We start from the raw sequence: 25,583 nt of genomic DNA on the forward strand, positions 1-25,583 counted from the left end.
TATATTTCAAGCCTCAGAGAAAAAAAATAACAAAATAGAAGTGTAAGCCAAGCCCTAAGTGACAATCACCATAGAGACATTGGAGCAGCACATAAGCAGCAATGATGCTTACCACGCACAACCATTACTCTGACTGACCATCCGGTTCCCATGGCATGCTTAACGAGTGAAGGATGGACGGGGTACACTCCTTACTGACGTAAAACATGATTCACGTTAGCCAGAACTAACCATCTCCAAACTTGGAAAGAATGAGTCCTCCACCTGAATGCCTGCTCTCCTCTGGGTCATTTCAGGAAACACTTGAGGCATGTTTGTGCTCTCAAAAAATGTTTCCCAACCTTCTTTTCAAACTTCTCAACATCTTCCTAGCCCAGGATCCTCAGGGATCAGGAACCTGCTTGGGCTCCCTACTTCTTGTTTGGAATGATACAAAACAATAAAACAAACAAAACAAAGGTTCCGGCTTCATTCACTTATCCATTGAATGTATTTGCTAAGCACTGATAAAGCATTGTTAAGGATCTGCACTGAACACGAATCTTTCCCATACTTCTTTTTTTCTTTTTTTTAACACCTTTTTTTTTTGTTTGTTTGTTTGTTTGTTTTTCTAGACAGGGTTTCTCTATGTAGCCTTGGCTGTCCTGGAACTCACTCTGTAGACCAGGCTGGCCTGGAACTCAGAAATCTGCCTGCCTCTGCCTCCCAAGTGCTGGGATTAAAGGCGTGGGCAACCACCACCCGGCCTTTCCCATACTTCTAAACAAAACAAAAACAAAAACCCTACTCATGATGGTCAGGGCAACACGTGCCTAAACTCCAGCACTTGGGAGGTAGAGGCAGGCAGATCTGGAACATACCACCATTCCTGGCTACTGAGGGAATTCAACAACCAAGTCTCAGAAACACAACAAACAAAGCTACCACAAAAGAATCGTGTTCTCTAGGAAGCACCTGCTGGAGGAGAGACAGACTTTTAACTATCTGTCCTAGGGGAAAGCAGTATAAAATCAACTAGAGAACTCAATGAAATCTTTTTATATGGGTATTACTGGGGCTTCAGTTCATACACTTCTCCCGTGGGCATATATAAGGTGTCCACCTCCAATTTAGAAAGAATTTCATCTCCTTTTTCATGGAGTCAGTTCCTGGGCCTTAGGATTTTTCCCTGTAACAAACGAAAACCGCTGTACCCAGAGCGGCTTTGTGAGTTCTCCACAGTCACCCACTTGTCTCCAGGGAGGAAGGAAGGAACTCAAGAGTCTCAAAATAGCAGCTCGGTCCTAGTCCTTCAACAAGTGCAGGTTACATCACTTTACAGGGCTGGTTGTGACATCACTTCTAGACCTGAACGCGGCCCACCCCACCTCTGAGAAAATGGAAAATGCTGAACCACAGCCTCAGGACTTTTTCATCCAGAGGCAATTTCTGTCCGCCTAAACCTGACTGCAGGGCAGGTGGGTGTAGAGCCCAGCAAAGAAGCCTTTGAAAGCAGGAACCCAGGCTTTGCAGGTCAGTTTGGATCAAGTCCAAACTGGGCTCTAGCCCGCACACACCCCCGCCCCCTGGCGACAAGCAATCTGTTTATGGGGACACTTTTGTGAGGTTACAGAATCTCTGCAAGAGAGGGAACGGGTTCTGGCCTGGTTTCTAGGTAACCCGCCACACCAAGGTGCACAAACACGATCGGACAGAGAAGAGGGTTAAAAAGAGAAGCTGGCCGGCCAGGGCCCCCTCCCGGGCCGCCGTGAAACGCGCTTTAATTGCTTCAAAGGGTCCTTCTCAATGGGGTTTCAGAGGCGCGGGAGCGGGTCCCCGGCGAGGGCTCCTTTCCGGCTGGCCAGCATTCCTGGGCGCTGCGAGGGGAGAGCCCGCGGCTCATTTCCATGCCTGTCGCATACTGCCTCCGTTGTGCCGGGCAGGGCCGCGAGGGGAGCGCGGCTGGCAGCGAACAAAGCCCCATTCATCCCCGGGGACGGCTTCCTCCCGGACCAGCCGTGGCCGCAGATGGGCTGGCTCGGGCACGCCATCCATCTCCAGGCCGGGGAGCGCGGCCCCGCCCGCGCACAGAGCGGTGATGCAGGGCGCCCCCGGGCTGCGGTACCCAGGCCTCCATGGAGGGGGAGAGGCTGTGCCGGGACAGGCGAACACTGAGGCTTTTCAGCCGGGAAATCCCGTGTCCTCGCCGGCTCCTTGAGAGCGAGGATGTCAGTTTCCACCTCCCTCTTCCCCACTCCCGCCCCCCGGGATGGTACGGTCCGTCTTCCCCGGTTGTGAAGGGACTTTGTTTCTCCTCTGTGGCCTCTGCAGTCCCCACGAAAGGGTCACTTCCTGACTTTTGTGTCTCTTCAATCCAGTGCCTTCAAAGTTCCTCCCCTCTGGTTGTGACTAAGTACATAATTGCGAGGCTTATCCATAAGATTTTTCAGAATTCAAACACCCCTCCAGGTTAGTCTGGGACTGTAGCTTCTCAATAAACATCTTTTGTGTGTGTGTGTGTGTGTGTGTGTGTGTGTGTGTGTGTGTGTGTTTTGTTTTGTTTCCCTCTCTCCTAAATGCCTGCGGGAAAACGCACTTGTTCCACAACTGTTTGCAGACTCCATGCACTTTTCCCTCGGTTCCACGTGTTAGACCCCACGACCCCACCACCAGAGAAAGCTACAGAACTCTAACGTCAAACAGAAGCCCGGCTGGGTCACTTTTCCTTCACTTTGAGGAAGCCCCTCCAGGCTGGGATTCACAGCCCAAGACAGAAACAGGCTCCAGACACATACCTCCCCAGCGGATGCAACAGGGCATGGCAGGATCAAAAAGCCACCAGACACTGGGGAGACTGGCTCCAATCTATCCATCTTCCAGATAAGAATCGATAAGATCGGAGAGGGGAAAGGATTTGTTCACCTCGGGCGGAAGCTGGTTCATCTCGGTAAAAGACAAAAAGCGCCCTCAAAAACACAATTTAAAAAAAAAAAAAAAGTCTTCAAGAAAAATTATTCGCCAAGTAAACTTGCCTTTTTCTGCTTATACGAAAAGAGACCTCTCCTCCAGTGCGTGAGAATTGCTCCTGTGTTTCTTTTACTTCCTGCATTTTGAACACCACTGGCCTCTCTCCAAAACAGACCTCTTTCCTCTCGAAGAGAATGAAAACCTTCAAAATGTTCACAAGCAGATAGAGTGATTCTGCGCTCGTTATTTCTGAAGGTATGGGGGTGGGGAGAGAAAATTCCAAGTGCTTTACACACGGCCTCCCTAATTCCTCACAGTAGGCTCTGAAGTGCATTCTATAGCTTCCTCCCTTTCACTGAAAAAAAGGAACCAAAGTTGAGAGGGACTGAGATTAACCTTTTCGGGGTCACACATAGGTTAAATGGCCAAAGCTGACTCTGATCTCTTCCACAATGAGACGTTTACACAGCCACAGGGCAACAAACCCGGTTCGGGGAGGCTCCCGAATACTAGGTTGCTTGAGAGAGGACACACCTCATCCTACCCGGAGGGGAGGGCTGACAGAGGACTTGATCTACCTGGAATGCTTCTTCCGGAATGGAAAGTGCTAAGTTAATTACCACTCCCTAGGCTGCCTAAGCATTTTATCTTCCAAGAAATGCTGTACCTTGGTTTTCCGTCAGAGAAACCTTGAGTTCAAATTTCTGGCCTACCATTTCCAACATAAGAGATGTTTGAAAAGTTATTTGACTCATCTATTAATCAGAGGAAATAAAAGCATTTGTGTTCTCGTGAGGACTTAAATGAGCCAGCCAGTGGAAATGCTTAGTTAGCTCCACAGTTTCTTCATTATCTTTGATATCAAGTCAGATAGAGTACATTAAGCTTAATTTAGAGCAAAATTTTCTTTATAACAAAGAGTTACTGCTCACCCTTATATATGTTTATCCTAAAGTATCCGGAAACTCTACATGGTGTCTCTTCATTCCTCCCACAGTGGTTGCCTCAAACGTTACCGGTCATCATGGCAGAAGGGAGAAGAGAACACTGGAAAGTAATTAGAGCAATAATGAGTGGTCGGATGGAAATACAGAATGACATCACCCTACAAAGCTCTTAAGAACCAATTCATGCTCCAGCCACTAACTCCAAGGACTATAAAGCCAGGACCTGTATGTAATCCTGCTTTGTCCCCAGTCTGGGGAACACCAGAGGGTTAGGGTTAGGTCTGAAAATGCATGTAACCAGCATTAATGAGGACCATCAAATAACCCAGCTTTCTTTCCATAGGATAAAAAAAAAATACCAATCATTTTTGAGACCTCCAACATCACACAGCTAGTCCATGACACTTCACAGAAGGTTTTGTCTTCTCAAGACTCAGGTTATAGTAAAATTCAACAACAGCTTCTGCCTACAGCGGTGGGCAGCTACAGTTGTTTCTCTGCATTCTATCTTCCTGTAAAAAGGAAAGGCAGAGGTCACAGCGTGAGGTTCCCCTTCTATAACCTGAGGCTGAGGATCACAGTGGGAAGAGCAGAAAACATGTAAACAAGTGCAAAAACAAGTTTTCCACTAGGGAACTAAGGCTCCAGGAAGCCCTGTTTGCCTGTCTTGTGATCCTAGCACTTGGAAGGTAGAAGGAGGATTTAGAGTTCAAGGCCAGTCAGGGCTATATAAGACCCTGGTTGTTTACCACCAGCAGCACCCCCCCCCCCCCCCCCCATCAAAGGAGTACAAGAAGGATGCTACAGAAGACATTGCTGTGGCAGTGAGGACCACTGACACCCCCTTTGCCAGTGTGAGATCTGACCAGCTGCATCTTGCAGAAGCAATTCTTCACAATTCACTTGCCTTTGTTCTTGTGGTTTCCAAACAACTGGAATGCATCTGGAGTTCATTTGATTCGTGCTTTGCTCATAACCAAACCTCCATCTCTCTCTCTCTCTCTCTCTCTCTCTCTCTCTCTCTCTCTCCCTCTCCCTCTTTCTCTCTTCCCCCTCCTTCCCCCTCCCCTCCTCTTGACTTCAGCTTATCTTCCTTCTCAAATTATCCCACCGTGCTCTTTTGTGTGTGTGCATTCCTACACTCTTGGTGCAATGGTTAGGACATTGTTCTCTAGAGGCTTGTGCTCTGATAACTGGATCAGAAGGGTAGCAATGCTGAGTGGGGAGGTAAGGCTTAATGGTAGGGACTAGAACAGCCCATGGTCATGAAAGGGTTAGGGCTGGTCCTGAGGGCTGAGTGGGGAGGTAGGGCTTAGTGGTAGGGACTAGAACAGCCCATGGTCATGAAAGGGTTAGCGCTGGTCCTGAGGGCTGAGTGGGGAGGTAGGGCTTAGTGGCAGGGACTAGAACAGCCCACAGTCATGAAAAGGTTAGCGCTGGTCCTGAGGACTGAGTGGGCCCCACAGACTTGAATTGCTTCTTGGGAGAGGAAGCTATTGAATGTCCTGTACTTGACCTTCTTGCACTTTGGCATTCCTCTTCTCGTCTCTGCTGAACTATTTATGTTTTTAGAAGCTGGTCATATCATGAGTCACATGTACCTCTTTTTACTCATTAAAGTTTGCAGCCTCGGGTATTTTGTTACAATTCGAAACAGACTAATACATTTGGGTATTTTAGATTTTAGGAACTGTAGTTCCTGAGATCTCCGTCTGCATACCAAATAATCTCTCAAAGCTTCGATTAAGGCTCCGACCAAGTTAAAGTGCATAAATCTTGCCTCAGAAGAGCAGCTTGACTCATTGAGATCTCCCCCAATAAGAATATATAACCCAAAAGTGTCCTGATGGGAAAGTATAGTGTCAGAACATTTGGGATGCAGAAAATAAAAGGAGCAGAAACTACCAGAATCACATTAAAAAAAAAATCCTTAAAAAGGGCTTTGAGAGACCATCTGAAGGTTCTAATTTTTCCATTATAATTTCAAATGTTTAGAATGTGGTCTTAACAGCTTATAAACATCCACAAGCCACAAAATAAATAAATAAATAAATAAATAAATAAATAAATAAATAAATAAAACCAAGTGTGGTGGTATAGGCCTGGAATTCCAGCTAGGTGGAAGGCTGAGGCGGGAGGATCAGGCAGTGGTGGTACACACCTTTAATCCCAGCACTTGGGAGGCAGAGGCAGGCGGATTTCTGAGTTGGAGGCCATCCTGGTCTACAGAGTGACTTCCAGGACAGCCAGGGCTATACAGAGAAACCCTGTCTCGAAAAAATAAAATAAAATAAAATAAAACAAATCTGTACGGGCTGCAGAGTGAAGCTGAGGCTGACTGACTGACTTTGTGAGACTGTCCCAGAATTTAAAAGAAGGGTGGGTATGTAGTTCAAGGATAGAAGGGGTGCCTCACAGTAGGGAGGCTTAAGGTTCCATTCTTAGTATTAAAAAAAGAAAAAAAAATGTTGGGGGTGGGTAGGAAGCTCACATCTGAAGAGGATGCTTGCTGGGAAAGATGTGCAGCAGCTGCCCTTGAAGAAGGCCCCTGCCTTTGCTGCACTTGAGCCAGCCCCAGCTGCCTGGATGTCGAGGCCACATTTGGGCTCCCTAGGGTTTTCTTTTAGCTGCTTCCTCTGCTTGCAAAGTGGGAACCACCCAGGCGGCTAAGCAAACAATGGAATATAGTGCATTACCTCCAGCCTGGACAGGGAGGCCCCCTGAAGGCTGAGACCTCCTGCAAAAGGGACCCAACTTGCAAAGGGGGGGGCATGGGGGCGTGGAGGCAGACTTCAGAGCAAAAGGATTTCAGAGCAAAAAAACCATTTAAAAGAAACAGGAAATGAGTCCCTCAAAGCCAAACCATGTGGAAAGACAGGCCAAGTCGTCTAAATAAAACAACAATACAAGTCTATATAAATGCCGTTAGTCCCACATTCCTGAAAGTCATTGGTCCAAGGAAGAGTAATCTATTTATTTAACAAACATTTCTTAAGAACCTGCAAAGGCCAGGCACTGTGGTCATCGTAAGGCTTTGAATTAAACACCATCTCAGCTCTCTTGGGACATACACTCTAATGAAAGAAATAGATATGCAAAAAAGAAAAAGGAAAGAATCAAATCTGGCATTAAAAAGCAAACAAGGAAGGGGAGAAGAAGAGAGGGAGGGAGGGGGAGAGGAGGGGGAAGAGAGGAGGAGGGAGGGAGGGAGCCAGGAGGGAGGAAATTGGAAAAAAAATCCACTAGATTTAGCAATTGCATTAAAAACATCCCTCAGGCTAGCAGATGACAGATAACACAGCTAGTTGGACAGATAAGGAAGGTCGCCAAAGACAGGCTATTATCTTCTGAAACTCCTCTGGAAGGAACCAGGGCTGAAGGGGAGAGGAATTTAGCACGGAGGAAGGTTGTTTTCCCAGGTGAGAGGCCTGGATAGATCTGGCTTTGAGAGGAAGGAGTCAGAAAAGGGCTGCATACTGAAGAAGCAAGGTAGTCAGGGACAGGAGCGGAAGACCTCAACACAGGCAGCGCTTCGATTTGTGTCCCACCAAGGAGCCGCGGATGGCTGCTGCTCTCTAAAGGCCTTTTTTCTCCAGGTTTTTCCCTGCTGGGTTGGAACAGGACCTAAGACCTTATCTTGTATAAATATGGTGCTTTTTAAAAACAAAGGCGATCGTTTAGAATTTGTAGATTTTTTTTTAATGCTAAAGGCATCAGATTCATAGCTGTTTTGTGTTTCCTTTTACATCTTTTCCTTCTTCATGGTTATAAGAGTGTCAAGTCCGAGAAATACAGACAGGGTGCCACTCACTGGAGTCAGAGAAATATGTTTTTCTTCTCTTTGTGAAGTGGTTTTGGGTTGATTTATTTGATTGTTTTGTTTGTTTTCAGGATCTCTTCCGCCCCCCTCCCCTCCCCCTCCCCGCCCCCTCTCCCTCCTCCCTCTCCCCTCCTTCCCCCACCTACCCATCCATCATGGTTGGCCTGGAGCTCACTCTGCAGTCTAGGCTGGCTTGGAACTGCTGGAAATCCTGCTTCCATTGAGTGTTAGAATTACAGGTGCGGGCTACCATGCTCAACTTAAAATATTTTAGGTTTTGATTGCATTTCCTTTTAACCTATTTAAAGTTATTTATTTTATCAAAACTCATTGTTTTATCACATATAAATCTGGCCATAAAACATGAGTAAATTAAACAAGATGAAATATTTTTAATGAAGGTAATACATTTTCCATTCCTTATTTGCTTATTCTTTCTTCAGTGTATCAAAACCAATGCTAATATTTTAAATTTTTTTAATAGATAAGACAATAATGAAATAAAATAACTTTGCAATAGACATTTTCAAAATCTTCAAGTATAAAACATTCTACAATATTCTAGATGTCAGAGAAGATGACAAGAGGCAGGGTCAACCTAGTTTGAGCAGTAGATCTTATTTTAACCATGCTTCATTTTCTAGGAATAACATTTTGGGTCCAAAAATGAATACCTGCTGCTGCTGAAGTGTAACTGGTACATCAGAGCCAGGTTATGGTGTATATTGTATCTTCAAGCAAGACTAGAGGCCATAGCACAACAGATAACTAGGGGCTGAAGAGCCCAAGATGAGGCAAAGCTAAAAAATCACCGGTGTGTTTTCATGTTCATACCGTAACTGTATTTTGGCAAGGTGAGAGGAGAGTAAATGTTGCTTTTTGTTTTAACAGCGACACTGCTTTAAAAACAGTTCATCAGACTTATCTTTCAGAAACAGACTTTGAAAATAATCTAGCTAGATTTTCTCTACCTGGCTCCCTCTTTCATTATTAGTAAGAAATTGTCTGGAAAAAAGTTTGTGATCAGGGAGGGGCAGTATTTGCAGGAATTACCATAGGAGTTATTTACTGTGTAGAACAAGATTGTTGTTCTTAGGAGGCTAGTAGCAATCCCCGATATTTATTCTTCTGTAAATTTGAGCCTTCTATTTTACTCTTGTCTTCCTTTGTTTTTTAAGTGTGTGTGTGTGTGTGTGTGTGTGTGTGTGTAAAATATATAAGGGTAGGCAAGAAGCAAAAATATTGAAAAGTCTTTTATGAAAAAAGGGAGGTTGTGGTAGAGACGAACCTCATCAGCTAATGTAAATACAACATTGAATGTAGCCATGTAAACAGAGGAACGCATCACCATAGAATAGTTTGATAAACAAGCCATAATCCCAGTGAAGGAATGTAAAACCTACTTGCCAGTGTAGAAACATTCTTAACCCCTGTCATTTCTCCCCAAATAATAACTCAACTCCATTTGGTTGTATTTATCACAAAATTTAACTCTGAGATACACCTTACCTGTGTGGTTTATAAAGATGTGCAGAGGACAGGTTCTTCCCTGAAGTCCAGAAGGTGTCACAGAATGACCTGAATGTCAAGGACTGATGATTTGGGAGCTGGATTTTCCTTGAGTTAAGTTGAAGTAAGTAGTTTAGAAACCCAGAGTTTATCCTGGCACTGGCTAATTTCATGTCAACTTGACACTGACAGGGGGGAACCTCAGTTGAGACAATGTCTCCATAGATCAGGCTGTAGGCAACTCTATAGGGCATTTTCTTACTGAGTTTTTGATGTGAGAAGGCTCAGCCCATTGTGGGTGAGGCCACCCTTGCGATGGTAGTCCCGATCCCCAGCAGGATGAGCAAGTCATGAGGGATGAGCCAATAAGCAGCACTCCTCCATGGCCTTTGCATCAGTTCCTGCCTCCATGTTCCTGTCCTGTTTAAGTTCCTGTCCTGACTTCTTTCAATGATGAAAAGCGAGTATAAGCTAAATAACCTTTTCCTCCTCAACTTGCTTTTTGATCAACATGTTTCATAGTAGCAAGAATAACCCTTAGACAATCATTTTTTTACTGGCATGCAGAAAAGATTAGTTTTTTTTTTTTAAGACATTCAATATGTCTAGTACATTAAAGCCCTCTCTGAAAAAAGCTAGCTAGCATAGTTCAGAAGAGGTGTGTGCTCTCTGAAAGCACTTTGGCACACCTGGCTCACTGAAAGTCAATCAGGTTGTTAATCACAGAATACAAATAGGGCGTTAACTCTTTCATCACCAGGAAGCAATCCTGAGGATTGCAGGAAAGCGAGCTAGCAGGGGCTGGTACAGTCTATCCCAAGAGCCAAGCACTCGCTCCTAACTGTTTTTGTAAATAAACCTCACCACACTCATTCACTCAGTTATGGACTACTTAAGGCTGCCTCTGTGCCACCATGGCAAATTTTGGAACCTACGACAGAGACTCAATGGCTTGCGAAGCCTTAAACATTTACTACCTGGTGGACATTGCTCTAATTTGGACTACAAGGTCTGAGATCTATTTGCAATGTTAAATAAACAATTACATAATCTTTGTAACCAACAAACTAAAGAATATCTGTACCTTTATACTTTGTTCCCCTTCCCTTGTAAAAAAAAAAAAATAAGAATAATTTAGGATTTAACTAAATAAAGAATTTCTCAAACTTCCCAGGTGTCTGTCAATGTCAGTTGTAGGAAGACATGGTGACTCCCTGTCTGTCACACTCTGCAAATGTCTCCAGGTCCCTCTCTAAGTAGCATGCTTGCCTTTCCCATACCACTTTATAATTTTTAGTGCCCGAGTTGCCACTATATACACAGTTTTTGGTTAGCGGTTTCTCCCTCTGCTTTCATTCTATTTTTCAACGTGTATCTTCCTGTGTGGGGCTTTTCCTTTGGACGACAGATAACATCTTGTCCCATCAGACTGTTGTCTCTCTCCTTGGGTGGCTTTCAGTTTATGTGGGTCGGGGTTTTTCCTAGCGTGTCTCTGGAAGAGTGCTCTTCTATATTTATTCTGCACATGACTGCTTCTGTGTGCATCGGTCTACTTCCTTCCTTAATAAACTATATTGTTAGCAGGGTTTATTTTTTCCTCCTTATCCTGTTGCAGTTATTTTTAAGGTGCCACTGACTCTCTGACACCCCAAAGGCTAGGCAAGGCAAGAGTGGGTCTGTTTTACTTCTCATATAGGCCCCTAGAGCAAAACATGGGTCTCTAATTATTTGAAACAAATTCCAGCTCCTTCTATTTTCCTTGAGAAACCCGCCTTATCATTTAAAGCCCTTTCCTACCAGCCACAAGCCAGTTTGATGATGGATTGCTTACATTTTTTTAAAATCCCTATCAGTGATATTTATGCATTTTACAGCAAGCAAAAGCCCCAGTTACTAGAGAAAAAACAGCAAACCTGCTTCCTATCAAACGACTTATATCTTGTCATGTGCAAAGTCAGAGAGAAATAAGCAGCTTTGCCTTTAAGACAGTGTGGACCGGATTAGAGTTTTTATTTTACTGTTTCATCAACAGAGTCCGACTCTGTAGCATAAAGTGGTCTAGCACTCACAATCCTCTAACCTCAGTCTCCCAGGTGTGTGCAGGGCTGTGCCATCAACCCTAGCTTTTAAAGGACACAATGTCCTTTAACATACACTCAAAACCAGCTAAATGAGGATGTTGAGAGGTTATTGATTGATGGTTGGATGTCAGCCTGTTCCTAGTGTGTCATCACTTCAGACAGATCACAAGGTCCACAATGAAAGCCACTCCTGACTGAGAAGAACTGAGAAGAAGGCATCCTCCACTCCACTGGCTACATGGATGACCCCCTGCTAAAATAAACAAGGTGAAATCAACATGCTGTAAGTGATCAGTGATCTGGGGGTATGTGTCCTATTATCATTACCGTATCTGAGATGCCTGAGTATCTTGCCACATTGTAAAATACATATAAGGTGACATTTTAAGGTAGCTTACAAAACAAAATGCAGAATCTTTATTCCTAATAATCAGATATTCTTTTTGAGATTACAGTAGTTTGTGATAGAGTTACTCACATGCATCACTCCTGGATAGAGAATAAATACCTTTTCGGTCATGGCCATGGTCATGAAACTTGAACATGTGAGCTAAAGTAAACTGAGCCCTTCATTTATCCAAGGGGGCAAGTGTAAGGCCAAAGGAATCTCCTATGTGCTTTGACACATGTTCTTTCTCTCCCGACATTGTAACCAGCAAGAGATGCACAAGAGCATTCCCATCTGTCTGGATATCCAAGCAGGTACCACAATGACAACCTAGACTTACCCGTCAGCCCAGGGTTACTGGGTCGAGAGAACTCCTAACATTTCTGAGTTCTTTGATGTAATTGTAACATTGCCTGTATTTTCTATCAACAGAGTTGAGACCATTAATATGGTGCTGTGCTCTCATGAGAAAAGAAACCTGGCTCGTTTAAAACAGCCCAAAGAGCAGATGGAAATGAAGGCCAGAATGTATTAAATGGGCTAGATATGCAATAACAAAGGCTCTCAAAGATGGGATGCACTGTCTTATCAAGTGGTCACTTCCTTTTCAACAGAACTGTGCAAAGAGTGGTGAGATAATCAGATATCCATGGAAGACACTAAAGCCTTAGAAACACAACTAGTGGGATAACTCCTAATGCTCTCAGTTTCTGAGATGACAAGAGAGAAGCAGATCTAACAATAGTCATGTCACATGTCACCATTTTCAAGGCTAAGAGCATACATCCTCTTATAGCCTATGTCATGTTGGATGGAAGTGAGTACGTATATCACAATTTCTTCCTAATCATTGTCAACATCAGTAACTCTCCCAATCACTTTCAGAAATCTTACCTTTTCCATACTTGGGAAAGTCCCCAAATCATAGCTTTTAAGGACGAGTCTGCTCCTATTGATTGTTAAGTCCCAATAGAGAGATAGTTTTACAAAGAGCTCTCTCAACTCTGTGATGGTTTAGGGGATGATGATGACTCTGTTTTTTTCCCTGATAGATCCTTTAATTTGAGATGAGATACTTAACTGCTAAAATCTGTTAGGTAATGAAGCTTCAGAACTCAGTAAAATCATCTTAGAAAAACAATCTAGGGAATATTCACACTGGGTAAGGAAACTGGAAATGCACATTGGACAAGGGAGATTTGGAAATACCCACATATGGTCTTGAAACAATTTCCTGATTTTCAAAGTAAAAATTCTTGTGCTGACAGAACCATCAACCCACCCCAATGCATTTCAGGAAGATAAGAGATACCTGCTTCTTCACTTCCGTCAAGATGCTGATAACAAATGAATGCTGCAAGACTGCATGGCCTTTTCAGACCAGTAAGAATCTTGTACTGACAGGCACACTGAACGTACTGACACAAAGATGCAATGCTTTGTTCAGTGGTAGAATTTGTTATCTCTCTTGGTACAATTCAATTTACTTCATCGTAGTCTACTTGCCTCTACAGTTTTTCATTTTTCTTCTTGTTTCTCTCTTTCTTTCTTTTTTCCTGAGACAAGGTCCCTTGAAAAACAAAATGGCTTCTAACTGAGGCTTTTTAGAAGAGCCAAGATGACCTTGGCTCTCTGATCTCTAAGACACCACCTCTGATATGCTGGAATTAGGGATGCCATACTTGGTTTTACACTGGTGCTGGAGATCAAACACAGCCTCAAGCCACTTCTCTACACTCCCAACCTTGTCTATACTATTTAACCATAGTCCATAATTACCAAAATAATAACAAAAATTAGAAAAACAATAGAAGACTAGGCTCTTTGTGCCCTCTGACAAGTCTTGGAATGATTCATCAAATAAATTATCCAAGTACTTCACCTCAGTTTGACTGATATACAAAAGCAAATCAAGTGTCAGAGATTGGTAATCATTTATTGCAGCAAACACAAGCCCCTAACAAGTCCATATGTATGACAGGTCCTTTTTACAGAAGCAAGCAGTTTAAAATTCCAGATATGGCCAGATGGCAAAAGTAATCACAAAGTCAACATAGACGACAGAAAGAACCAGAGTCTAGATTCTGATAGACCAGGTTCACATCCTTGCTCCATCATTAACATAAGCACTGACTTGCGCAAGTTAGTTATTCTCAAGATAGAAATGATAATGAATGGCTGAGTTACTTTGTAAGTGAAGTGAGATAATACACCAGTGTCCAGTGATGGAAACATAGTAACTATGTCAATTACTTAATATTACAAAGTCACTCTAAAACTTAGTAGTATAATGCACTGATCATCTGCTCAAGAGTCTGTGGGTGGGCAGTTTGGGCTGAATCCTACACAGGAACAAAGGACTCAATGGTGCATTTACAGTGTTGGCTTATGGTCTGGAGAAGTTCGTTCCCGGACAGCTTCAGTCACAAGCCTTGAAACTACAGTAGGGTAATTGGTGGGAGATCTCCCTTGTTTTCCAAATGGTCTTTCTCTATATATAGATTCTCATTCTAATGCAGAATGGCCTAGACTTCTTCAGCATTCCAGAAGACAAGGCTCAGTGCACAATGCTTTACCATGCCTCTAACTACATGTTGCTTGCTAATGTCTCATTGGGCAAGACAAGCAACATAGTTAGATACCAGCACTCAAGGTTTGTTAAGAGCTGTTTCTTTTATACTGCTGCAATGACTTTGTGAATAGCTTTAACTCAAATTCTGTCACTACTATTACCATCATCATCAGTTACACAAGGTATCTTAACCTGGAGTTGAGCTAGATATCATTTAATTGTGTTGATTATTTTTGAAAGAACAAATTGAGAGTTTCAGATTTTTGAGGTCAGCAATCAGAGGGCAGACACACAATCCATGCACATTTGCTGTGTGCTTATATGCATAGATCTTCCCTAGGTGCTGAGAACTGCTAGCAGGGTATAAACAGGCCCTGCCATCATGGGACTCATATTCTACTGGGCACAAAACAAGGCTTCATAAAGAATGACTATGGTAGTGGTAGGCAGCTCCATCAGTAGAGTGCTCAAATCACATGCACCAAGAACTCAGTTTGAGCCTGACCACCCACATAGAAAGCTGAGCCTAGTGGCACAAGATCAGAACGTTGGTGCTGGAGACCCGGACACAGGCACTCTAGAGCTCATTAGGGAGCCAGGCTAGGTCTAGAAGCCACAGGTCTCAGTGAGACCTTGTCTTAAAAAACAAAACAACAAGGTAGATCCCATGACAACTGATGCTGACCTATGTCCTCCATGCAAATGAATGTGCACACACTCACACATGCATCCACATGCACATACATAAAGAATGCTAAACTTATGAAACATTACAACTAAGTGTGAACAATATTGGAACCTGTTAGGCCTGTGAGGAAAATTTTAACGAATACCCTTTGAAACATTCTAGTCTTGATTAGCCAGAATTAAAGGACTGAGATTAAAAGATAATACATTCCATAAATATATATATATATAATATATGTACATACAAATATGTATGTAAAAATGATGTTTTGTATATCCAGAGATATAAATAAATATATATACATATATGAATATAAATGCACATATATCACAGATTTGTGCACATATATACACATTTGTATTATATATGCATATATATTTATCCATATCCCTCTAAATACAAAAGATTATATATACACACATATTTATATATATATATGTACATATATATATTTATCCATATTCCTGGATATATAAATGATTTTATATATTCAGGATTTTATATGTACATTTGTGTATATATATGCACATATACATTTATTTATTCATATCCCTGGATATACAAAAGATTATTATTTTTGCTCACTTAAGAAATTTAACGCCCTTTAACCATTAGCCTTGGTACTGAGTCAAGTTTCACATGAGGCTAAACTGGGTTTGAGCAGGAGTACCCCTAGCTCTTGTCTGACACTTGTTGAAGGGATCAGCTCATAACATGATGTGATTAGTTTCAGCATTCCTAAGAGCTCCACTTAGACATTTCTTTGTTTTTTTTTCTTTTGTTTTTGTTTTTGTTTGTTTATTTTTCTGAGACAGGGTTTCTCTGTATAGCCCTGGCTGTCCTGGAACTCGCTCTGTAGACCCAGCTGGCCTTGAACTCAGAAATCCGCCTGCCTCTGCCTCCCAAGTGCTAGGATTAAAGGCGTGTGCCACCACTGCCCGGCCCGGCTAGACATTTCTTATATACTGGGATAACATGTCAAAAATCCCAAGTTTTAAACCACTATTCTGGGGTATTAAACAGATTATCTGATTCTGACATTGTCTGAGGATCCTTGGACATTATGAAAATATTCTTAGGATGAATGGCATTTTAAAGGAGAATTCCACAGGCAACAAAGGGATCATAGCACAGTGCTTGGTCCTAGGACTATGTTATAGCAGGACAATGAATACTCATTGATGATGCACAGGGCTCTAGCTAAAATAGGGAAGTGAAAACCTTAAAGCTAATTTCAGATAGAACTTAGAAAGAAAGGTCCATTCTCCACATAAAGAAATGAGGCTAGAAGCCTTTGAAGGTCAGGAGCCACCGTTGTTTCAGTGCATACTAATTTGTCACCTATTATGTGACTGGCACATAATCCTGCCTCCATCCAGGGATTCACAATGAGTAGACTATAGTCTTCAGGTCAACTATCCAACCGAAGGGAATAATAAGAAACAAAGGCTGTAACTGTCAGAAAATATAATCCAGGAAGCAGGTTGGTGTCATACCACAAAGTGTGTTGTTCTGCCATGGTGTGGAGTCAGTTCCTCTGCTCCAGCCCTCCTTGACCACAGGAGATGAGTCACTGCTTCCTCCATCCCTGCAGTTTCCTCTTCTTCCCCATACTGGAAAGGCTGCCCTATTCATTTAGTGATGCCTATTCATCCCTAGCTGTAGCCTTAACTCCCCACCATGAAACCTGATACACAGGAGGCAGTTAAGAAATGTTTGTTAGTGACCCACTTGATCAGCTGGGTAAGAGAGTAGAGAAAGGTCCTTGGTGAAAGCCCTTTGGTAGGGCCACAGGCCTTGGACTATTGCATTTTAAAAGACCCAGGTTAACATTGGGTGGAAAGAGATCCTTTGTTCAACAAAACCCTCTTCCAGCCTCTTCATCATCGAACTTGATATGGCCCAGAAGAACTTTGTACTGATGATTACTCCAGCTTAGTGACTTTAACTGTGAAGAAGCCCAAGGAAAATTCTTTTCATCGTAGTAACAACTTATTTGCCTATTCTAGCTTCTTGGAGACAAAGTTAAAAACCATGTTTAAGGGAAAAGAAAGATAGGCATCTTCGAAAACAGCTATACTGTCCTTCCCCTATTGCTTGCTTTCTATTATCTTGAGATAGAGTCTTATGTTGGCCAGGTTGGCCTAGAATTCTTGATTTGCTTGATTGTCTTGCATCTCTTTCCCAAGTGCTGAGATCTCTGGCCTGTTCTAGTACCTATGGCATTCATCTATCCATATGGCAGGGTTCATATCCATGCCAAGGATCACACACACATACACACACACACACAGAGTATCACTTGAGGCTCATAAACAGGTGCCTTTCTGTGACTTCCTTTTTTCCAAAACAAGAAGTACTGAGTCAGCCATCTAGCCAGAGGGAAATCCCTGGGCCATGACTGTGAATAACAGAAGCTTACCAATGTGGGTAAAATTCATTTCCCCTTTAGAGGTCTGAGACCAAAAGTCAGTGTCACTCTCAGAAGCCTAAGAGATTTAGGAAACTTCCAGAAATCCCATGGCCATTAATATTTCAAACTCAAATTCTTAGATGTTTCAGAGTTCTTCCCTGGACAGAGGCAGCTTCAATTTCATAATAAAAACTAGCCAAAGGGGGACTGGGGTGATAGCTCGATGACTAAAGCACTTACTGAGAAAGTATAAGGATCTGAGTTCAAATCCCCAGAACCCAAGTAAGAACAGGGTGTGTGAGACCAGGGTGAGCTTCAAAATGAGACCCTAGCAAAACAAACAAACAAACTCAATTAATAAATAAACTCATGATAATAATATGACAGTGAGAGTCAGAAAGACTGGATGTCTGCTCCCAATTCTATTCTCAAAGGGGTCATAAGGGTCCAATAACAGTCTTATCATAGTGCTTAGAACAGAATAAATACTTAATATACTTAGATTTCTTAGAGTTTTGTGTGTGTGTGTATGTGTGTGTGTGTGTGTGTGTGTTGTGCTGTATAGTATGTGTATATGTGTATTTGTGTTCTTATGTGTGTGGATAAACATGTGCACATGTGTACATAAAGACGCCTGAAGTTGACATTTGACTTCTCCCTCAGTCAATTGGTCCTTTCCTAAGAGTCAGGCTCTTTCAACTGAACCCAGAGTTTGCCGATTGGCTAGTCTAAGGAGCTGGTTTGCTGGGAAATCCCCTGTCTGTCTCCCAAATGCTGGAATTACAGGCGTGTATCACCACACCTAGTTTATATACTACAAGCTACTGGGGATCGGGGTGGGGTAGGGTCAAACTCAGGGCTTTGTGCACCTCCGGCCAGCACTCAGTTAATTAAGCTGTTTCTCCAGTCTTTATTCTGAAGAACTATGCCCGACAAAGTTCTCATTAAGGAGAGGAGAGGCGAAAGGGTACAGAGTGTGAGAGGGAAGGAAAGAGAGGGGGAAAGAGGGAAGGGAGGGAGCAGGGAGGGAATAAGGGAGAAGAAAGGAAAGAATGTCAGCTTCTCTAAGCGGTTCAGAAACTGGATTCAAGGCTCAGGATGAATGTCAGACAACCCATTGCATGTTTCCTCTTTCTGCTTGCTATTAGAAGGTGTTGGCTCATCTCTAAAAGACAAAGCCATTTAAACTATCGTGCCAACAACTCACTCTGGCCCAAACCGCCACATTTATTTGAAACAAGAAGTGTGTTCCGTGGTTCAGGGTGACCCAGTTAAGAGCAGTCCCATTTAAAACTATTAAGTGTGCTTTCTTTTCCAGTGAGGCCGGTGAGGCCATCCCGTTTAATCCCTCTGGACCGAAATGGTCTCTCTCACAGTTGCTTTCGGCCCATTTCTTGGAGGGCTAAAGGGCTCAGCTTTTTCAGAATGCTGTTTTGATTTGAGAAGGAAGAGGTGGTGGCGAGGGGGAGGGGGAGCTCAGACCAACAGTAAGATGCCAATCACTGGGGAAAAGTACTCAAGCGGTTGCAAAGGACACAGAAAGAGGTTGGAAGCCCTGCCAAGGAGGAAACTGGAAGACTCCCCACTCCCTTCCTCACCATTCAGTGGCTCAGTCCTTGCTTAGTACCAACTGTGAGAAAGAGAACATCTAATATATTTGCTGCAGACAATGTGGGCTTATGCTCGCTCCATCATGGGAAAACAAGGACTCTTGAAGTGTACAGTGCAGTCCCAACCTGTTTACAGCGTAACCACAATGCTACCCTCCAGGAAATACATAGAATACCAGAATATGTGTAGTGTATACCTTATTAAAAACACGTGCTAGAAGTTTCTAAGTCAGAAATATTAGGTGGAGTGGTAAGGGTGTCATCAGCAATCTTTCTTGGAACAAGCCCTCCAGGGAAACTTAGAGAAACACATGCTTGGGTGTCTTTATTTCTTCCACATATCTCCAACAAGACTGTATAGACAGAGCATTGCTTATAAACATTAAAGTCCTCCAGTTCAGACTGAGACAAAATAGAAATTTATGCTCTGATTGGCAAAGTGAAAAATTAGAAGCAGGATGATACCACTTAGATAATACAAATTACTTTTCTATAATTACATCTCTCTATCTTCTCTGTCTATCAATGGGAAATCTACTAAGAAAACATTTGAGGATAAGAGAGAGGATCTTTCCATTTTGTATTTATGGTCTTTTATGTTTGCCATAACCATCTCTTGCATTATACCTTATTGGTACAGTTGATCTTAAGGAGCAGAGAAATTTCAGAATTATTGGAGACACATTAGCTGTTAGTTTTATTAGTTTTGTGGCCATTAAGAAACCATTTAAACATGTTTGTTGACCCTGTGGGTTCTCTCAAACTAACTGTGCTCTGTGGCTTCTCCTGAAATCTTGCTTGAACAAATATGTACATTTAAGATAGGGCCATCCTTAGGATAGCACCAGTCTTCCAAAGCTATATACTGAACCATGATTTGAGGAACTTCTCAGATATGGTCCAAGGCTGTTCACACTCAGACACAGTAGCTGGAGCCAGATTCAAGAAGAAGGTTTAACAGGGCTGAGTTTCATGAACATCAAAAACATTTGTCCTTTTGGGGATCCAGCTTGCTACTCTCACAGAGATCAATATATATGTTAGAATTCAGGAAGGAAAATCAGACCCAAGAGCAGAACAAGTGTGGGCAGAGGTTCTCACAGGCTCCTCCTTTACAATCATGTACCACCAAAAGAACCTGCACCCTACAGCCATAACTGCTAAATCCTCTAAACTTATCATCAGATCTTTGTTATCTTCACATTCCAAGTCTCTCTCATGTCCTTGTTGCTGCTGGATGCTAACCCCCCAACACCTGTCACCCAGCATCCCTGACATGGGCAGCGGTCTGTTCAGGAATTCTACCTCCTGGACACCACAAAGCATCTTTAATATAATTTCTCAGAGCTCTTCATTCCCATGTACAAAATTATACCTTTTTCCTGCCTTACCCATCCAAATAGTTAGCCCTGTAATATTCCAGCCTTCTAGAACTGCAGTTGAGGAGAGTAATTCCAAAATCTGAACTGAACTGCAGCAGAAGTGCCCAGTCTCATGGTCTCTAGTACACTCACACCCAGGTGAGGTGACAAACTAGTGGGGAAGGGCAAGTCCCAGGGAAAAGTCTCACCATTTTATGCAGCACAAAGCATGTAGTCTAATCGTCTGGAATTCTGATAGTCATGCTTGAATGACTTCTTTTGAGCCAACATGTTAGTCGGATATTAATTTCATAGTGAAGCCCCAGGACTATTTCTGTGTTAATGGAATGATTCTTTAAACCGAAATTCAGTCTCTAATTATGGAGCTACAGGTACACTGCTGGTTGGGAAGCTATTTTTGGGAAAGGGAGTCTTCTTGGGTTTCCCCAAATATATCAAACAAGTAAGTGAGTAAGTCACATAAATACCACATTTGCTCTCCGGCTCAGAACACCTCAAGGTTCTCTAAAACTCTTGCAGAACCTTCATAGTTCGTCACTTGAAATTCCTCTAGTTAGGTTGGTCTCTCCAGAGTGAGGCAAGAGAGGAAAACTCTGCGTTCCATCACCTCTTCATTCTTAAAAGTATTGACTCTGCAAGCCCCAAGGAATGTTGGCTTCTGTGAGCTTCTCTCCACACATGGATATTTTCAGTCTGGAATGCTAAGCACTAACAACCTTCATTCTGTCCTTGTGGATGGCACATGTGTGGCTACTTTGCCTAATCTACAGTCGGTGCTTCTGGTTTCCCCACTGGAAAATAACTTGAGATGTATGTGGAAAATAAAACAACAATAGCTTCATAAAGAAGAGACATATCTACCCAGAGATGCATTTTTTTAGTGCTCATAACATAGCAAAAGCTTCGCCTTTACTTTAAGTGGTCACGTTGCCTGCCCTAGGACATTTTGGAAGTACCCGTTTCTAGAACCTTCTGACTGAAAGTGGACTTTCCCCTCAAATGCATTCACTATCACCCAACCTCATCTCCAAACTTCATGGCCTTCACAGAGACAGGCAAGGACATTGCTATGACAGAAAGGGATACCTCTCCTTCAACAAAGTACAAAGACATCTTTGCCATACAAATGTGTTGGCTTAAAACAATTAGATTGGGACTCCATAGAGTAAAATTAAGCCAAGTAATCTCTGCCAGAGTGACAGATACAGGTAAAGGCCCCAACATACCTCTAATGAGATTCACCACAGAAAATCCAAATGTGAATGATTCTATTAAGATACCAGAAAGATGATCTTCTGCCCTATTACCAGAAACAGCTATGGTCATTTATTAGAAACCCCAAGGTGACCAAAACCTCTGAGTAGAAATCAGCTCAAATTCTGTCACTTTAAAAAAACTGTAACCATGCCAGGGTATGATGGCTCAGTGTCTTTATCCCAGCACTCAGAAAGCAGAGGCTGGCAGATCTCTGAGTTTGAGACTAGCCTGGTCTACAGAATGAGTGACAGGACACCCAAGGATATACAGAGAAACCCTGTCTCCAAACAAAACAAAACAAAACCATAACCATGAACTAAGAGGATGCAAAAGTCTCTTTTTAAGGATTTCACTGGTTAATAATGTTAACCCACTCAACTATCTTAATTAGCAAAGTAGTCATTACTATCTCACAGAGGACAACATATGTAGAAAGACAGTCTTCATGAGGACCAAGCCAGTTAGGAGAGAATTCTTCAAGAGTATTTCACACTACATGCCTGTAATCCCAGCACTCGGGAGGCTGAGAGAGGAGAATTGTCAGGAATTCAGGATCAGCCTGGGCTACATAGTAAATTTAAGCCTAGTCTGAGCTGCACAGTAAGACCCCCTCTCAAAAAGAAATAAAGAAACAAAGACCCACCAAGAGTTATCTCTCTACTCCCATCGTCTTTCTTTATACCTCTGCCTAATACTCCCCTGCCCTAGCCTCCAACCCCATCTTTCTTCAACCCTCTCTCCTTCCTCTAGTCTGTCTTTGAAGTTTTCTTTTCATGTTGCCTCTCAGTAGGAGAGCTTTCTCAGGAACCTCTTGGTATTGTGTGATCCAAAGTTCCTTGCAAACTCCAAAGAGACAGTCAAGAAGGCCCGTCATGGGAGAATGCCCTCTTTGGTAGAGCCTTTGGAGGCACACATAAACAAAATTTCAAAGCACATATGCAGCCTCTGGGGGCTCTATTCTTGAGGGGAGGGAGCAATTCTAGTAGAAAATAGTCATTCTGTGAAGGGAACATATTAGCAACCCCTCTCACTGAACAAAACTTAAGAATCTGAGGATCAATAAGTTGGCAAATAAAACAACTTCTAGGCTAAAGCTTTGGGGGTTTTGCTCTTCTATTTATTTCTACTAATACAAAAATATCTTTTAGTGTCCTCTCTTAGGGAAAAATACATATATACCAACATGGGCAGGGTAGCAGAGAAATCAGTTAACTGGGAAGATTCTGAAAACTCAGGCTCTTCCACTAATAACCACAAGTTACTACGCAGCCTAGGATGACTTTGAATTGCCCTGGGATAACGCTCCCCTTGCCAACTCCTGGGGTTATAGAAATATACCCCTGTGCCCAGTTTACTGAGCCTCTGACTTCCTCCTGAGCCTTCATCTAAGATTTTTGTGTCTATTCTTATAACAATAAATTAGAAGAAAAGAAATAGCCTCTTATTTGTGTGATACACTCAGAGCAATATTCATTCAGAGCAGAGATCAATCAAATGTACATCTTAAGCTTTGGAGAGCTGGAGCTAGAGATTGCCGGCAGAGGAGATTCCCTGCATCCAAACTTTCCTTCACTCTAACTATCTTGGTGCCAATTATGGAAGTCTCTAAAGGAATTAGAATATCAAAAGTAAGTTAGTTTACCTCATAGTCGCCAACAAAACCAGCCTTCAGGGCATTCAAACACACTCCTGCTAAACTGGGTATTTTTAGTGTCCTTTAGGTTCTGGTGCACATTCAAGATAATAACCCCAAGGACAGCGCACAAGGCCTTATTAAGCTCTGCTCTGGGAATTCATGCAAGCGTGGTAGTGAGAGCACATTAAATGTAGCAAGAGAGCATCTCAGACCTGCTTCCTCCTGCCCTCTGATGGAAATCAATAAGCCTCTGACCACCACTAACACTATGAGAAAGCAGATGCTCAGCGCTGCAGCTGCACCTAGACTTCACATCCTCTTCCATTAGAACTGCTGACTGTAGCTTTTGAATCAGGCTGGATCAATCAGATATAAAAGATATCTCTTGTCTTCTCTAGCACACATTTCCGCTCTCAGAGGAAAGTGGGCTCTTGTTTTGAAAGGCTAATTTTAAAGAATCAGGGAAGTATGGCATCTAATGAAGCAAGCATACTTCTCTAGTTTCTATTTTGTGACTGAAGATGCTAGGAAGAACTAGATCGGGATTTTTATGACTCGGTCTATGATTTTAAAATAGAGAGATGGCTCAGTGCTTAAGAGCCTTTGCTGCATACTCATGGGGGTCAGAGTTCAGATCACAGCACCTATGTAAAAAGCTAGGTGTGTCTGCAAGTACCCGTAACTCTAGCACCTGTACCCATGCTCACTCACATAGACACACACATGTGCACACATGCAGACACACACATAGACACGCATGCATATACAAACCACATACACATGCATATACACATAAACCACACACACACATACTCACATAGATACACACATGCAGACACACCACACACAGACAAACCACACACTTACATGCACACACACAGGTGCACACACACAAACCATAAACATGCACACACACACACACACACACACACACACACACATAGCATGCACATACACAGAACACACCCACAAACCATCAACACAAATCACACAACAGACACACAAGTAAAACAAATCCTTAAAAAAATACTGCCCCCCCCCAAAAAAAGCAAATTAGGCCTCACATTCAAAGAAGTTCTCAGCTATTAGTAAGTTTTGATTGTATGTTCAGTACAGTGTATATAGCATATGAAGCACAAACACTTGGCATGTACATGAGGAGTAAGTAAATGTTCTTTTCCGGGACTGAATCACATGTACAAGGGAAAAACTAAAGAGAGAAGCCAGGCTTGGTAACTTATGGGTAATCCCAGCACTTGTGTATCAGGTCCTAGAGACAGGATCACTGGGAGTCTGAAGGAAGTCTAGGCTAAAGTGTGAGAATCTGGAGAAAGGCAGGGGAGGAGAGTTTTAGAAAATTTGTTCACAAGACTATACTGTTCACTCAGTTATGATTTCCCCATGTTTTTTATAGCTAACCAAGTGCTAAATAGCTGTCATCCATTCTTAAGTACAAGAAGAACAAGTTGTCTCACGTGTTCAGATCTTAATGAATGAACCTGAAGTCAGAGTCTCTGACTTGACTTTGATTTATTATCCAGATTGCAATGTTTCACTAATTCTATGCAGACAAGCCCTGTGCCACCAGCTGCATGCTTTCTTTTGGGTTATGTTCTGTGTACATGTGGTGTATGCAGGTGCACACGTATGTGAAGGTCATGCATGTGGAAGCCATGTGGGCAGTCTCAGGTGCTATTCCCTGGGAGGACTCCATCTTATTTTTGAGACAGACTCTCACTGGTGTCTGGATCTGGCCCTGATGATTAAGTAAGCTGGCAACCAGTAAACTTCAAAGCTGAGCATGTCTCCACCTCCCCAGTATACAAATCACAAGCATGCACTGATGATAGGTCACAAGTATCAAACATAGAAAAAAGAAAAATAGCCAATTTGAATCTCTCTCTCTCTTTCCCTTACCTCATCCTCCCATTCTCTGGATAGATCTCATTCTCAGGCACACTGTGTATGTATGTGTGTGTGTGTGTGTGTATGTGTGTGTGTATGTGTATGAATGTATGTGTGTATATATTTATATATATATGTATATATACACACACACACACATACATATGTATATATCTCACACATAAATACATACCTAGTCCCAGAATCTCTTAAAGGAAAGAATTTCAGTTCTGAAAAAAAAAATGTGACTTAAGTTTAAATATAAAACAAATGAGATTTCACTATAAATATGCCATTCATTCTGCAATCTCATCTCAGGACCAGACCTGTCTGGTACGCTATGGTGTCATCTTTCAGCATGAGCTGAAACAGGACAGAATTTTAACTGTGTGAAGAAAAATGGAAACCGGGAGGAAGTGGGGGGGGGGG

The 25,583-nt window shown here is 42.6% G+C and overlaps 1 long non-coding RNA gene across 2 annotated transcripts; it reads left to right on the forward strand.

The window, feature by feature from the left end:
* The first annotated feature begins 1,260 nt into the window (after window positions 1–1,260).
* Window positions 1,261–4,274, forward strand: LOC116090679. Of its 2 annotated transcripts, none has more exons than XR_004118784.1 (3): window positions 1,261–1,512; window positions 2,597–3,201; window positions 3,944–4,274. It is a non-coding gene; the product is annotated as an uncharacterized LOC116090679 (long non-coding RNA). The 2 variants fall into 2 exon arrangements; XR_004118785.1 differs by lacking the exon at window positions 1,261–1,512 and adding an exon at window positions 1,747–2,448.
* Window positions 4,275–25,583: the final 21,309 nt, after the last annotated feature.

The sequence above is a fragment of the Mastomys coucha genome, unplaced genomic scaffold (genome assembly GCF_008632895.1).
Source record: "Mastomys coucha isolate ucsf_1 unplaced genomic scaffold, UCSF_Mcou_1 pScaffold15, whole genome shotgun sequence".
Classification (NCBI taxonomy): Eukaryota; Metazoa; Chordata; class Mammalia; order Rodentia; family Muridae; genus Mastomys; species Mastomys coucha.